We start from the raw sequence: 15,867 nt of genomic DNA on the forward strand, positions 1-15,867 counted from the left end.
ATACTTAATCTTAGCATTACAAGTATCTCCTCCTAATATACATTTTAATGTTTCTGAATCAGAAGGCTCCATTGTAGGTTCATTCCAAAGTATAATTCTTTTATCAACACATTCCATTAAAGAAAATGTGCAATAACGATTAAAATTTCTCATTTGTCCATAGTTAATACAATAATGAACTATGGCATAAAAAAACAAAAATTTCCAGAATTAGGAGGAGACAAAATAAACATACAATTTTTTTTTTTGGAATTTTTCTATCTAATACATTGAATAAATTTTTATAAAAATTCTTAATATTATTTTCATTATTATTAAATTGATATTTTATTAATTTTTTTAATAGATAAATGGAATAGTCTAATTCATAATAGTAATCTTTAATATTACATTGAGGAGCATTAAAAATTAAATGTTGTGGATCCACTTGACTAAAATGAGTATAAAGTTCTTCAACACTTAAATCATTATAAAATGCTCCATTTATTTTCATTATATTAACCATTAAAGGACTAATACGATTGAAAAATTTCCACTGTGAATTCATCCAAAGGGATGTACTAAAAATTTGCGTTATAGGAGTTATTTGGTACCTTTTGAGCCAAACCAATAATTTTTCGGCTTTTCCGCTTTCTTTGTCCCCTCTATTTTTACTACCTGTTGCTCCACATTTTTCAGAATTTTCTGGATTGCCAAATAATTCGGATCCAGAGGCGAACTCGTTAAGAAAGTCGATCTTATGTCCGCCTCCTTCCACCAATTTTTTTTTTTCCATTTTGGGAATCTTTGAGAAACTGTAAACATCCAATTTGATTACATGGCACCCAATTTCTCCCGGCGAGGTCCATGAAACAAATTTTTCGTTCGTCCCTCTCGAAATAGATTGCTGTATTGACCCAATGTTCGACGGAGTACTCGACACTGGCAATAGTTCGTCGAGAAAATCGTCGTCCAACTTCTTCTCTGCATTTAAATTGTTCAATAGCTGAACAACGGCAGGAGTAGTTGTGGTAGGTGCAGTCATGGATAACATGGAAGTGTTCTCCATGACTACAGACGATGAACACACTTCCTCGGTGTTTTCCTCGTAACATTGAATAATCATATCTATTAGGGATGATGGCAATTGCTTTTTCGTAAATGTCATGTACAATGCGTCATTGTTAGATAAAACAATTACAGGTGTTCGCATTACTACACCATCCCCTTGATACTTAATCTTAGCATTACAAGTATCTCCTCCTAATATACATTTTAATGTTTCTGAAGCAGAAGGCTCCATTGTAGGTTCATTCCAAAGTATAATTCTTTTATCAACACATTCCATTAAAGGAAATGTGCAATAACGATTAAAATTTCCCATTTGTCCATAGTTAATACAATAATGAACTATGGCATCAAAAAAAAAAAATTTTCCAGAATTAGGAGGAGACAAAATAAACATACAATTTTTTTTGGAATTTTTCTATCTAATACATTGAATAAATTTTTATAAAAATTCTTAATAGTATTTTCATTATTATTAAATTGATATTTTATCAATTTTTTTAATAGATAAATGGAATAGTCTAATTCATAATAGTAATCTTTAATATTACATTGAGGAGCATTAAAAATTAAATGTTGTGGATCAACTTGACTAAAATGAGTATAAAGTTCTTCAACACTTAAATCATTATAAAATGCTCCATGTATTTTCATTATATTAACCATTAAAGGACTAATACGATTGAAAAATTTCCACTGTGAATTCATCCAAAGGGATGTACTAAAAATTTGCGTTATAGGAGTTATTTGGTACCTTTTGAGCCAAACCAATAATTTTTCGGCTTTTCCGCTTTCTTTGTCCCCTCTATTTTTACTACCTGTTGCTCCACATTTTTCAGAATTTTCTGGATTGCCAAATAATTCGGATCCAGAGGCGAACTCGTTAAGAAAGTCGATCTTATGTCCGCCTCCTTCCACCAATTTTTTTTCCATTTTGGGAATCTTTGAGAAACTTTAAACATCCAATTTGATTACATGGCACCCAATTTCTCCCGGCGAGGTCCATGAAACAAATTTTTCGTTCGTCCCTCTCGAAATAGATTGCTGTATTGACCCAATGTTCGACGGAGTACTCGACACTGGCAACAGTTCGTCGAGAAAATCGTCGCCCAATTTCTTCTCTGCATTTGAATTGTTCAATTGCTGAACAACGGCAGGAGTAATTGTGGTATGTGCAGTCATGGATAACATGGAAGTGTTCTCCATGACTACAGACGATGAACACACTTCCTCGGTGTTTTCCTCGTAACATTGAATAATCATATCTATTAGGGATGATGGCAATTGCTTTTTCGTAAATGTCATGTACAATGCGTCTTTTTGGAGGTAATGTTCGAAAACATTGTACAAACACTTCCTTAATATTATGCCATTCTCTTCCATTGTTTTCACTACATTGCCCATTAAATTGTGAATCTGAATCGTTATTTTTTTCAACTCTAAATTTCTTAATTTTATACATTTTTTTTCTACTATTTTCAAAACTCGACTTATTTTTAGTAACAAAACAGGATCCCACAGAAGTTGCAATAGATTGATCAACAGCATGGTCTGAGATCCAGCTTTGGACGTACTCGGATTTTGAGTTAACTTCGGATAATCTTTCATTACATTTTGACATTCCTTGGCTACTTCGACTGCGGCTTCTCCTTCGTCCTCTGAACTGTACAGAGGCATCATGCTCGGTTGTTGCTGAGCCCCCGTTATTACTACAGTTTGCTCTACTTCTTGTCCCATCGGAATCTCCTCTACACAATCGTCGTTGTCGCTCGATGATGAACTCGCCAATGGATCTTCCATTGGATGATGATCTTCCTGACGAAACCTCTTTACAGGAATATTGGAAGTGCATTTCTCGTTCTTCAACATTTTTAATGATTTCACTGTGCGCACCATCTTTTTCACTATTTGCAATTGAATTTGAATAATTATACGAATTTGTTTCTATTGAATAACAATAATCTGTTTGATCAGCACTCTGTTCGCTTCTAACTATACTGGACATTTGAATTGAATTCTTATATGTTACATTCTTTATATACGATTATGTTTTGCGTTTTAGTTTATTTTTACTTATATTTGCTCCATGTCATTATATCAATGGACTAATACGATTAAAAAATTTCCATTGAGAATTCATCCAAAGAGATGTACTAAATATCTGAGCAATAGGGGTTATTGGGTACCTTTTGAGGCAAACCAAAAGTTTTTCGGCTTTCCCACTTTCTTTGTCCCCTCTATTTTTACTATTTGTTGTGCCACATTTTTCAGAATCTTCTGTATTGCCAAATAATTCGGATCTAGGGGCGAACTCGTTAAGAAAGTCGATTTTATGTCTGCCTCCTTCCACCAATTTTTTTTTCCATTTTGGCAATCTTTTTACTACCTGTTGCTCCACATTTTTCAGAATTTTCTGGATTGCCAAATAATTCGGATCCAGAGGCGAACTCGTTAAGAAAGTCGATCTTATGTCCGCCTCCTTCCACCAATTTTTTTTTTCCATTTTGGGAATCTTTGAGAAACTGTAAACATCCAATTTGATCACATGGAACCCAGTTTCTCCCGGCGAGGTCCATGAAACAAATTTGTCGTTCGTCCCTCTCGAAATAGATTGTTGTATTGACCCAATGTTCGACGCTGTACTCGACACTGGCAATAGTTCGTCGAGAAAATCGTCGTCCAACTTCTTCTCTGCATTTAAATTGTTCAATAGCTGAACAACGGCAGGAGTAGTTGTGGTAGGTGCAGTCATGGACAACATGGAAATGTTCTCCATGGCTGCAGACGATGAACACACTTCCTCGGTGTTTTCCTCGTAACATTGTATAATCATATCTATTAGGGATTGTGACAGTTGCTTTTTCATTAATATCGTGTACAATGCGTCTTTTTGGAGGTAATGTTCGAAAACATTGTACAAACACTTCCTTAATATTATTCCATTCTCTTCCATTGTTTTTACTACACTCCCTATCAAATTGTGTATCTGAATTGTTATCTTCTTCATTTCTAAATTCCTTAATTTTACATAATTTCTTTCTACTTTCTTTAATACACGACTTATTTTTAATGTCACAAGGACTGATTTTATTGAATATCAAATAAGAACTAACTTCAAATACAAAAGAGTACAATTCTGTTGTGTAATACAATATGAAAGAGTATGTGTGTGTATGTGTATATAAATGAGAAATGAGAGAAACTAAATAGAGTAAGAATATGAAAAGTATATGATTTATTTAAGGGGACATTAATAATAACACTGGATCCCACAACAGTTCCAACAGATTGATTAATAGCATGGTCTGACACCCAGCTTTCGACGTAGACGGATTAAAATTCAGCTTCGGATAATCTTTGACTGGACCTTGACATTCCTTGGTTACTTCTGCTACGACTTCTTCTTCGTCCTCTGAACTGTATAGAGGCATCATGCTCGGTTGTTGTTGCGCTTCTGTTATAACTATTTTTTGTTCCACTTCTTGCCCCATTGGAATTTCTTCGACACAATCTTCGTTGTCGCTTGATGATGCACTTGCCAATGGATCCTCCATTGGATGACGATCTTCCTGTCGAAACTTCTTTACAGGAATGTTCGAATTGATTTTGGAAGTGGTCGCTATGGAAACAGACGATGATTGTTTCACTGTGTTTTTCATATACGCAATGAAAATCGTATTGACTATATTTTGAGGCCTTTTCGTAAAATTGTGGAGTATTCTTTTTGGATTTCGCATTTGAAATCCTCAACACTTCTTTAATTCTATCAAATAATGTTTCATTGGTTTTAATGTACTCAAGATTTCTTGTGCAATCGAAGAGATAATCCTCGTTCCCGATTAATGGAAGTATCTATTTCTATTGTAGGGCACCTAATCTACTGAATCAGGATTGAGTCAAGTGTTACCCTAATTCTCCCATGTAGGACCTAGTCCAAGATGAAGTGTGGATTTGAGTATTATCTTAGCTCTGCAGCCGCATTTGTCCGAGCATTAAAATGCACGCTTTGATTCCTGAATAAAGACAACCACCAGGTTTAAGTCTGTAGTCAAGAATAATTTATTTTGTCTCATCGCCAGGTTTTATATGTTTACAGTGAAGTTCTTAATTCTACTCATGCATACAAAATTGCTTAATTGCTAAATTGAACTTTGTTGTATATATACTTACATTTACACGCACGCGCCCTTGCACGCGTCTAACTTCACTAACCAGGAGAAAGGAAAACAACTTTGAGTAAGGGAAAAAGGCCAAAGGCCAGAAAAAAACCCTTTTTATTGATTCAATATTGCTCTAGCTCACTTTCATTTATATAGAGCACTTCATTACGTTCTTAGCACACACAATACATTAGTTTAGCACACATAAATTGATATTAATCTTTTTTTCCGATTTGTACAACAAACACCGTCTAGGTCACATTAATTTACAATCTCTGTACAATAAATATACTTGCACAACACAATTGATTATTCATCATCTTACTGGCACCGCGTCTTTCTTTTTACCGACGGACTGATTCGCTTAACTTGAATCGTTTTTCAATTCTAATGCACAATAGTTTCGATCATGGCAAACCATGACATGTTCCACTCCAACGTATATTTTAAAACGGTAAATTTATTCGGGCAGGCGCATTCTCCCCTGCGCGACATTTATGACGCACAGTGAGAAAATGCCGCTATACGAAACAAACTGTAGTATTTTTCATATTCGATTTCCGCTTGAAATACATACAAATGCTTAATTGCTAATTGTTTCTGAAATAAGTGTGCCACTTGTAATGCGATCATACATTACTAAGCTATGTGTCACAGGTGGCTCATAAGTAAAGCTATGCAATCGAGACATCAAACCTGTTGACTCAGCAATATGTATAGCGTGCATTAGTGTGGTCACAGGCACACTACACTATACTGTTGATACGGTCTCTGGCTCGTGAGTTAGGACCACCTTAGTATCTTGTGAAGATGCTAGTGAAAGGAATATAAGTAACCGAGTTAATTTTTTTATATTTTAATTACAAAAGAAGTTCAGGATGTATTTATTAAAACATATTAAAGTTACAAGGAGTTGATTAGAATAAATGTATAATAGAACTGAATATTAATTAGATGTACTCGTCTCAAGGGAATGATTTGTATGTAGCTTTTCTGAACGTTGCTCAATCAATGCTGCCACATAGTTGCGATTCATATGCTACTAAAGGTAATTAATGTAACCCTTACCCTAGCTAGAGATATTTGAAGACTTATAATTTGCCAGTTAAGAGTTTTTAAATCGTTGAACTAATGAATGAAGATACATTTCACGACAGTAATTAATTTACTGCGTTATTAAACTTCTTATATGTATGTGACGGGGGCCCTGCTAAGGAGTAAATATCCTAATTCAATAGGAAATTAAAATGCCAATTTACCATGAAAACAAATTGTAGCTAAATATATGTTCTTTACCTCGGGTGGGAGGTAACAAGATATTTAGTCGTTGAGAATTCGTTCAATTCTGAATTTATTTAAGAATAAAGAGCGTTATGTACAAAATTTTACAATTATGTTCCTTTATAAAAATACATATGTTCAAATATGTTTGAACACAAATTATATAAAACTATGATTGAATAATAATACAATTCGGATACGATTACATATTTATAATTACCATTGCTCTCGATGAGTCCTTCCTTCATTTCTTGTTGAACGGTAAAACCTGATGTCCTTTTACCAGATTAAAATGTTTCGAATACACTCAAAAAATGTTAAGGAGCCAACTTGCTCCACAGTAAAATAACAAGAAACAACATAATTAGTAAAAAATGTTCTCCTTTTCCTGTTTTGATCTATCGTACACTATTCATGTGATTCCATGCAACAAATATTGATTGTATTACTAATTCAGTCTATATCAGGACCCGTGTATTGCTTTATTCTCAAACTTCTTTGTCTAGATACAACGTGATTTTTTATTATTACCGTAATGCATCTAGTAAACAAGGAAATATTGGTGTATGTAACCAAAAAATCTATTGCGCCATCGCCAAACATACAATCAAAATAATACAAACGACTTTGAGGGTATCGTGCCCCCTGAATTTCTCCCCATTCTAATTGGCCGCACGGATTGTAGCGTTTTCTCCAAGTATATATATCTTTGTTCGATACTTTTGGATCAACAAAAGGAATGGTTTGGAGTTAAACTAGGTAGAGAAAGCTCTGATTCACGTTCTTCAGCGATATGTTCCTCGGTGATTCGACCCCTCTTAGCCAAAAAAGACAAAGGTACGTCGTCGTCATCACTTTCAGAGGACATGCATTCCATCTCTGCCGGAGCTCTTAGTTGATAAGATCTATATCAAACCTGGAAGATTGTTCAATGTTACTATCTCATCACCGGAATCTTCATCGGTAAGTTCAGTATTGTCGTTGTCCGGTGAAAAGATGCTTACATTTCTTGGAAATGGACTATCATCATCTAATTTCTCCAATTCATCAATGATTTCATTGAGCGACAAAGGTTTACTGTGCTTGGGCTTGAAGTAAAAATACATCCCCATATTACTACCGATCTTTTTAACGATCAAGAATTTTAACATAATTTTATTAAAAAAAAAAAAAAAATTTATAAAACTTTGCTTCACTGGTTTGTTAGATGGGTTATGAATTTATAAATTATGTGCAATAAATACATTTCTACTACAAGAAATTTAACAAAAACTTACCGCTTCGTATCCAGAGTAAAATTCAATTCCACCAATCTTAATCAAAATGCAAATGATTTACGAAAAAAGAACCGCTTCATTAAATTTGTATGCATCGAAACAATGCTAAACGATCACTTCGACGATCTGTAAACAATAAACAATAAATATATGAGCGTTACTGGTATTATGCTGAAGGTAACTTTGAAGATTTTTTTGATCTTTTTAACGATCGGAGCGGACTCTTAATTTGTGGGTTTATTACTGCAAAGGTTTTTATTCAAACAATTTAATTTTATAAATATAGACCATCGGTCTTGGATTCCGGGCAACAACTGCCTTTTCATTTATTTACAATTTATCGCTTAGCCTAAAAACATAAGGCATCTTTATAATGTACACACATATTAACTTATTTACTAAGCTCCCTCAACAAACTACACATTCCCACTTATTAACTTTGGCTGCAATTATGTTCAATTTTAGCATTGCATGTATCTGCATCTCAAATTTGTTCCATACATTTAAATCGTTCAATTGTGCTGCACCTACAATTGTAGTTGTGGTAGCTGCAGTCATGGATAACGTGGAAGTGGTCTTCGTGATCACAGACGATAAAGACGGCTCCTCTATGCCGTTCTCGGTAAGTGTTCAAAATTAATTCCACCAATTGAGGAGGTATACACTTTTTCGTAAATTTCGTGTAACACTCGTCTCTTCGGAGGTATATTTCGAAACCCTTGTATGAATATTTCTCTAAGTTCTTCCCATTAATTTTCATGTTGTGGTGCAATTCCTTGATTATTGGACATTGTTGGGTCTTGGACGTTGGAGGTAGGTAAATGTGTAACTATATCCTTTCTAATCTAAAGTAGTCTAAACCATTAACACTTAAGATCGCAACTAATATACGAGATACGTTCGAAATCTGCTTGTATACGTTTGAAATCTGTTGCGATTTCTAAATATTTACAGATTTCATTATTTTATATATTGAGGAAGATAAATTGTAAATTATTCTTTGCATTAAATCTAATTTTGCATTATTCAATAAAGAAACTCTCATATTGGCGTACACAATTATTCTAAAGATTTGTTCTTTATATCTATTATCTAGTTTTAAAGTCTCCAGTAAATTCTTTTCTTAAACTATACCTTCTTCTTTTGGTTCAGTAAGAGGGACTCCTAATTGTCTCAAGATCTCCCGATGTCTTTTCTGCTTTCTTTTCCTCTCTCTATAATCTCTTTAGGTTTGTAAAAAATCTAATATTCTATCCCACCATACAAAAAAGTTGTCATGAAATGGTCCTCCTTCTAAATGTAATTTTGCACAATTTAAAAATCAGTTAAACATCCATATTATTAGTCTGCCAATGATAAAAACAGATACCATAAAGGATCTGAAATTTCCAAGTTTTCTGCAAATATTCTGAAACTAATTTCCCATTCTCTCATTCTCAGTAAAAGAATTGATAACATTTCCTGTGTAATCATCGCCATTCCAGAAATGCAGTCCTATAAAGATGAAGATCCTGGTCTGAGTAAATTCCTGATGTCATCAAATTTGATATCCTTACAAATTCCCATGAATGAGGTTCAGCAGGTTTTAAGACAAGAGAAGCTGAGGTTCTTATGAGTGCTTGAGATGGGTGAACCATTGTCCGTTCAAAGAATATATTGGAGATAACATAGGTATGCATGGTATTTCAGTTCCGATCATTGTTAAAAGGTGCGTTTTGGGCATCATGAAGCCGGGTCTGTTATCTATTGTTACTGGGAGTTCTTTGTAACCTCACCAGCTACTGTAGCTGTATAGCCAGGGCCTTTCATAAAGTCATAAGCAAAATCATTGGGAAATACACAAGCTAGTGTCAATAACTGCCATATAAGACAGTCTCTTCCGTTTTCAAATAGGCATCATAAAGATTGTTAACTTGTCCTGTTACATGGTTAACTATATATAACATTTTAGAATTAATGTATGCAGGGAGATCTATATCAGTATTCTTTATCTACAATGTAAATATTGGGATGATCTGTTTGAATGATATTAGAATATCCTCAAAATTGTCCATTAATATTTGCTCCTATTGCAAAGTCTGAGGTGTCCCTCTTAAATATATAGGTTTTTAATTCTTTTCCGTTAATATATTCTGTCACCAAGCTTCCCTCAACAGCAGAACTAATGGACGGGTATTTTCACAAACAATGTTTTCAAGGAAGGAGGACCAATAACTGTAACCACTTTCAGGTGAGAAGAAAGCCCTTTTCAAGAAACGACAAACAGTAATATCAACATTCGCTCTATATTGGTTAATCAGTATTTTAACCTCTGTTTGTCGAAGATCTCTTGTGAAGATCCTTCCCTTCACTATGAGGTCACCAGGTGTTGAACATGAGCCTCCATGATCCACGGACCCCAAAGTCTGAAAGGATACATGATAGAGTACATTCTTCTCTATACCATGTAGAAGATTGCCATATACTGAAAATGTCCCTATGTTAATGATATCTTCGCAGGAATGGAATGTATCAATTGTTTTCCCGTACCTAGAAACCAGGTGCGTCAATTCAACAAGACAGCTAGTTACCGTTGTCTGTGCAAATTCAAGAGATTTATATACTTTGGTTTCTCGTTTTTGAGTAGGGATACTTCTGTGATTAATAATACAGTCTCCTATATTAGTGAGAGAAATAGAAGTTATGTTGCTTGAAGGGTCGGTACAATCATAGACGACAATACAGGAACACTTTAAAATATTGCCTATAATGATGAAAGAGAAGATTATAGCCAATTTAGTTATTATTTAATCTATCAGGTTTCGTTATTTCTGTGGCGTCAAGAATGACTCAATTCTTCATACATACAAACTAAGGACCGTAGGTCGTTGATAACAAAAAAAAAAGAAAAAAAAATGTACATATCTATACTACAATATAGCACGATTATGTTTTTGAACTGTTTAAACCTTGCTTAAATTTTGTATAAATATTGGTTGTAGAAAATGATGGAGAACTGCTTGATCACGTCCCAAATCTACTGCGGTTTCTAAAAAATTACATTTAAATTTAATATTCTATTGAGGGAGATAATTTTTATGCTATTCCGTGCATTAAATCTAATTTTGTATATTTCAATTTAGAAAACTTTCATATAGGTAGTAAGGGTATGCGTTCCCGCTCAGACGCCAGTTGACTAGCGCAAGTATGAGGGCTCTGCAGATAATTTCGTTGAGACCGCCCTGAGGCCCTATGACAATGTAAAAAACCATAGAACAAGTCAACTTGGAATTGAAACGTGTATTTACCGTTGAAAGGCAAGAACTGAAGAAATTAAAAATCAAATTTGAAGCTAAAACTTTGGCTCAAAAACTGAGTAAATACAGTTTTTAATTTCTGATGCCGATTGTTGGCAGCAGACATCTATTGCTTTACATCTCATAGCGCTTTTGAGTTCCTGGCTGATGCGTGATTTTGTTAGGATCATGGCTATGTGCGTGTGTGGAAAACACACAAATAAGTGATAATAATTGATAACGTCGTGAGACCTGGGTACCGTTTCATAAAAATACTAGCCTTGCAATACAAGTGAATTTGTTTTTACAAATTTTTGTAGTTTGCTTGTTATATGAGAGTTGATGTTTTGTGAAACGGGCTCCTGGTGTTGGTATATATTTTGGAGCATTTTCAAATGTGTCTGATTTAGGGACATAGGGTTCTATTAGCTTGGTCTATTTGTCAAATATGGCATCGGACTTAGCTCTGTATAGTGCTTCAGCTATTAGCACCCTAGGGACTATGACTATGGTAAACTTTTTAATGCATATCATAGTTTGATAGAATACATATATCAATTTGACCTAAATAAATCAGAGTTAGAAATTGCAGGATCCCGCATATCCACACTTCATAATTCGTTAACATGTAAACTTTTAAACAATTTCATCTCTTAGAATTTGTCAATCAAAGATTTTATTATGAATTTTGTAATATTTCTATTTTCCTCAATATCTCCACGGTATGGCGGCAATACAAATTATTGTGAGTATTTAAAAGAAAAAACTAACCGAAATTTGACTTTTAATGAAAATTGCTTATCAATTCAATGGCGTAGGTATCACTATTTGAACCATACTCATTGCTCAAACCTATATGAATAATGTGTTCGTGATTACCACTTCTATAAGGTTTCCATTCAACCTTGTAAATTGGCTGCTAGCAACTGCTCGGGCGCCAGCTAACTTAACTTGGAAGCAAGATTGAACTTTCAACTAATTTTTATTTGAGTCAAAAAGAAGTTGAAATTGTTATTAGAAATGTTTTCTCATATTTCTCGCTTATCTCTTTCGCTCTTAATTTTTTCATACAACGATTTCGTTCTCTTATTTCCGAAAATCAAATATTCAACTTGTGTGTTTACATTTGCCATGCGATTAGCTAAATAATTGATTTATTTATCTAAGCATTCTTTCGAAACCGAAAGCTATTGTGTATGTAGATGTTAAGCAATTCCATTTGTAAATATTTATTGTTTAAATATGTAGTAATAACAGTATACTGTATATAAATTATCTATAACAACTACAACAACAATACTATAGGTACATGTGTGTATATCTAATGAGTGGCCTTAGCACAGCTAAAAAGAAATAATAGGTCCCCGAAAAATAGCACAAAATTAGATCAGAAATCCAATCCAAAATCAGTGTTCATAGGCTTAAAAATACAAACGGAAAAAGTTATAACAAAGAAAAAAAAAAAAATGAAATAAATAAAAACTGCGCAGTAGAAAAAAAAGCTTTATAATACAAATATAATTCTCTATAAAGGGTGGTCCATATACTGATGCCTTAAGAAATCTTAAAAAAAAAGTTCTTTTATTTCGTTCTTAGAAAGCCAACCGTGTCGCAATAGTGCTTCCTGTAAGCTCAGTTTTCCACGATCTTTATTTATTTATTTATTTAATTTAGTCAATGAAAAATAACTTTCTGACAGACTAATAGGTATAAAGTTTGCTAACAATTATTACAAATAGTAAAATCATATAATAAAATCATAATGTCATAGTAAAATCAATCACAGTAGTTTCTGAGTAACGGTTTCTTTTTTTTCAAGCATATCTGTTGTAACAATGATTCAATGATTAATATAGTCGTATTTAATTATTGAATCGTACATAATTATTCACTCCTATTCTGTATTACAAGTCCGTTTCTGTTCTCCGCTCCGCTTAAACTGAGTTAAGTAGGTATCCTGAGTTCTGCTTGAATTGAAAGAAGAAGAGGAAGAATGAACGAATTTTCGAAATCAGCTGTTTGTGAGAAATTGATGAAATTAGAACACAACAAAATAAAGAAGTATTTGTGAAAAATTTATAAATTAGTGAATATTTCGTTATTTAACATAAATAAATTATGGAAACATTAGCCGTTGCAGTTTTCATTGAAGAGGAGGACAATGCGTCCCACAATGTAAACGTGAGAGTGGAAAGACGGAGATTGAGGGACATCAGTGATCCATTCAGGATGAGCGATGAATTGTAAGTTGATGCTGAAAGTGCTAGAACTTCATACATGTTACATATTTTTAGATAAAAAAAAAAAAAAAAAACTGCAAGTATCATTACAAGTATTAGGAAAACATAAGTTATTTTCAGGATAACCTTACCTTTCTCCATAAAATCGCTTCTTTCGACAAATACATTCAATGCCGATGCAACCTCTTTCCAAAACGCCTGCACCTCTTCTTTAAGCCTTTTTGAGAAACCTTGTGCAACTTCTCTTTTTGTTGACAGCATTTCCAACAATTTTTTATATTGCTCTGGTGTTGTACTTGTTGCCCTGAAAAACCACAAACAAATAAAAACGGTGTTTTAAAATAATTTTTATAAACATAAATGTATATTTCTTCCATATTTTTTAAAAAATTGCACTTTAAAGCCCGCAAAAATAAAAATCAAAAAAAGTGTAGGTGTTTCCTTTTAAATAACAACATAGTTCGAATAGGTTTCATTTATACGCTTTATTGAAAATTTAGAATTTTGTTGCAAAACCATATCGCTACGCAGTTCACTCAATACTGCTCTCATTCGCTTGAACATCCTCCCGCCTTGAGACTCGATGTCTCTCGAGGCTCAATAGGTTCTACGGGTAGCACACATAGTTTTTGAATTGGGCGGTTGATATAACTATTACCAGTCCAAAGTGTCACGTTGCGGACTAGCCCATCACTGCCTGGATGCAATGAAGTGATGCGACCCATCTTCCACAAAGTTGGTGGTGTAGATTATTTTTTTATGACTGCCAAGTCGCCTACCTTGAGGTTTTGTCTAATCTCCCGCCATTTAGGACGCTGCTGTAGTTCATGTAGGTAGCTATGACTCCACAATTTCCAAAACCTTTGCGTGATCTGCTGGCGAGATTGCCAATAGTCGAGGCGATTCTCCGGCCACTCGACCGGTACTTGTTCGCCTAGAGCTGGTACCAACGTTTCGCCAATTAGCAAATGCCCTGGTGTTAATGGAGTTAAGTCCCGTGGATCAGCACTTTGAGCACACAATGGACGGGAGTTGAGGACAGCCCCGATCTCTGCAAACAATGTCTGAACTGCTTCGATTGTTAATAAGCGGGCTCCCATCACCCGCCAGAGGTGGTGCTTAGCAGCCTTAACCGCCGCTTCCCAAAGTCACACCTTGTCGCACGGATAGTTGGTCAAATAGGTCGGAGTTCTGCCATGTCTGCAACATTCGACTTAATTCTCGTTCGGCGCCCACAAAATTTGTACCGTTATCACTCCAGAGGTGTAGACAATGGCCATAGCGTGAAGTAAAGCGGATGAACACCATAATAAACGCCTTGGCGGATAAATCCGATACGAATTCTAAATGTACTGCCTTCGATACCATGCAAACAAATACCGCGATGTAGCCCTTAAGTATAACATTCCCTCTTCGTCGATCCGGACGAACTTGTATGGGTCCGGCATAATCGACCCCCGTGTGCACAAACGGGCGTGCCGGGCGCACCCGACAAGCTGGTAGATTTCCCATCATCTGTTCGCATATTTTGGCTCGCAGCCTTTCGCACATTATACATCATTTGATAAGGGATCTCGCTAATGACCGCACCCCGATGATCCAATAGTTCTGTCTCAATGCCGCTGTTAGCTGCTGCGCCCCACAATGCAATAGTTTCAAATGTGTCGCCCGTGCAATCAAGAGGGCCAACTTCCCTTTACCTGGCAGTATCGCTGGATTTCGTTGAGCGTCAGGCAGGTCCGCTTCTTGTAACCGACCACTCATGCGTAATATACCATCTTGTATAAAAGGAACTAATATTCCAATGGAAGTTGATAATTTAGAATACTCCACAGGTTTGCTGCTCTGAGTCCAATTGTTAAGCATTCGGATATCGCTCCCGTAGAAATGATTTTGTTCTCGTCTGATCCAAAATGCCAACGCGAGTTCCAACTCCTTAACGCTTAAGTGAAGTTTCGCCCGCCCTGCTAATGATGACCGACAGTTTTTGGTGAACCTAAGTACCCAAACGATTCATAGATGAGTAACGATCCAGTAGTGATGTTTGTTCGATAGAGATCATGTTGACCTTGGCCACCAATCGGTCACTTGCCCATTCGGTTCGACTTTTTTCACGGCGACATTCCCTTTTGACCTCTGTTTCGACCCTTTCCGATATTGCTTCTGGTAACTTTGGCCACCTGGCTTCCGGCAACCGAAGAAAATCAGGACCATGCCACCAAAGCTGGGAAGACATCAATTCCTTCATTGACATACCTCTAGAAATGAGATCAGCTGGATTTTTATCGGTGGGCACATACCTCCATTCACATTTTGTTCTATTCACATTGATTTGCCGGACGCGGTTCGCTACAAATTGCTTAAGATTATTCTCACCCCGTTTCAACCAGCAGAGTACCACCATGGAGTCGGACCAACATGTGATAGAACCGATCTCTATTTTGTGTTGAGCTTCGCAGATAGTAAATACGCGTTTGATTAACTCACTGAGTAGCGTTGCGGCTCGAAGTTCGAGACATGGTATCGTTTCCGTCCGTAGCGGAGCCACTCTGGATTTGGTCAACAATAGATTTGATTTGACTCCGTC

The 15,867-nt window shown here is 35.3% G+C and overlaps 1 protein-coding gene across 2 annotated transcripts in view; it reads left to right on the forward strand.

Annotated features, from left to right (window-relative positions):
- Nucleotides 1–15,867, forward strand: part of oaf (out at first) — a 196,145-nt gene that overhangs the window by 156,164 nt on the left and 24,114 nt on the right. Inside the window, exons 5-6 of one of the 2 annotated variants that reach the window (XR_010949884.1) lie at nt 8,231–8,387; nt 8,583–13,714. The gene's annotated coding sequence lies outside the window, so the exon portion shown is untranslated. Of the gene's footprint in view, nt 1–8,230; nt 13,715–15,867 lie in introns of both variants that reach the window. The other variant, XR_010949883.1, reaches the window with a different exon arrangement.

The sequence above is a fragment of the Eurosta solidaginis genome, chromosome 2, assembly GCF_040869045.1.
Source record: "Eurosta solidaginis isolate ZX-2024a chromosome 2, ASM4086904v1, whole genome shotgun sequence".
NCBI classification, from domain to species: Eukaryota; Metazoa; Arthropoda; class Insecta; order Diptera; family Tephritidae; genus Eurosta; species Eurosta solidaginis.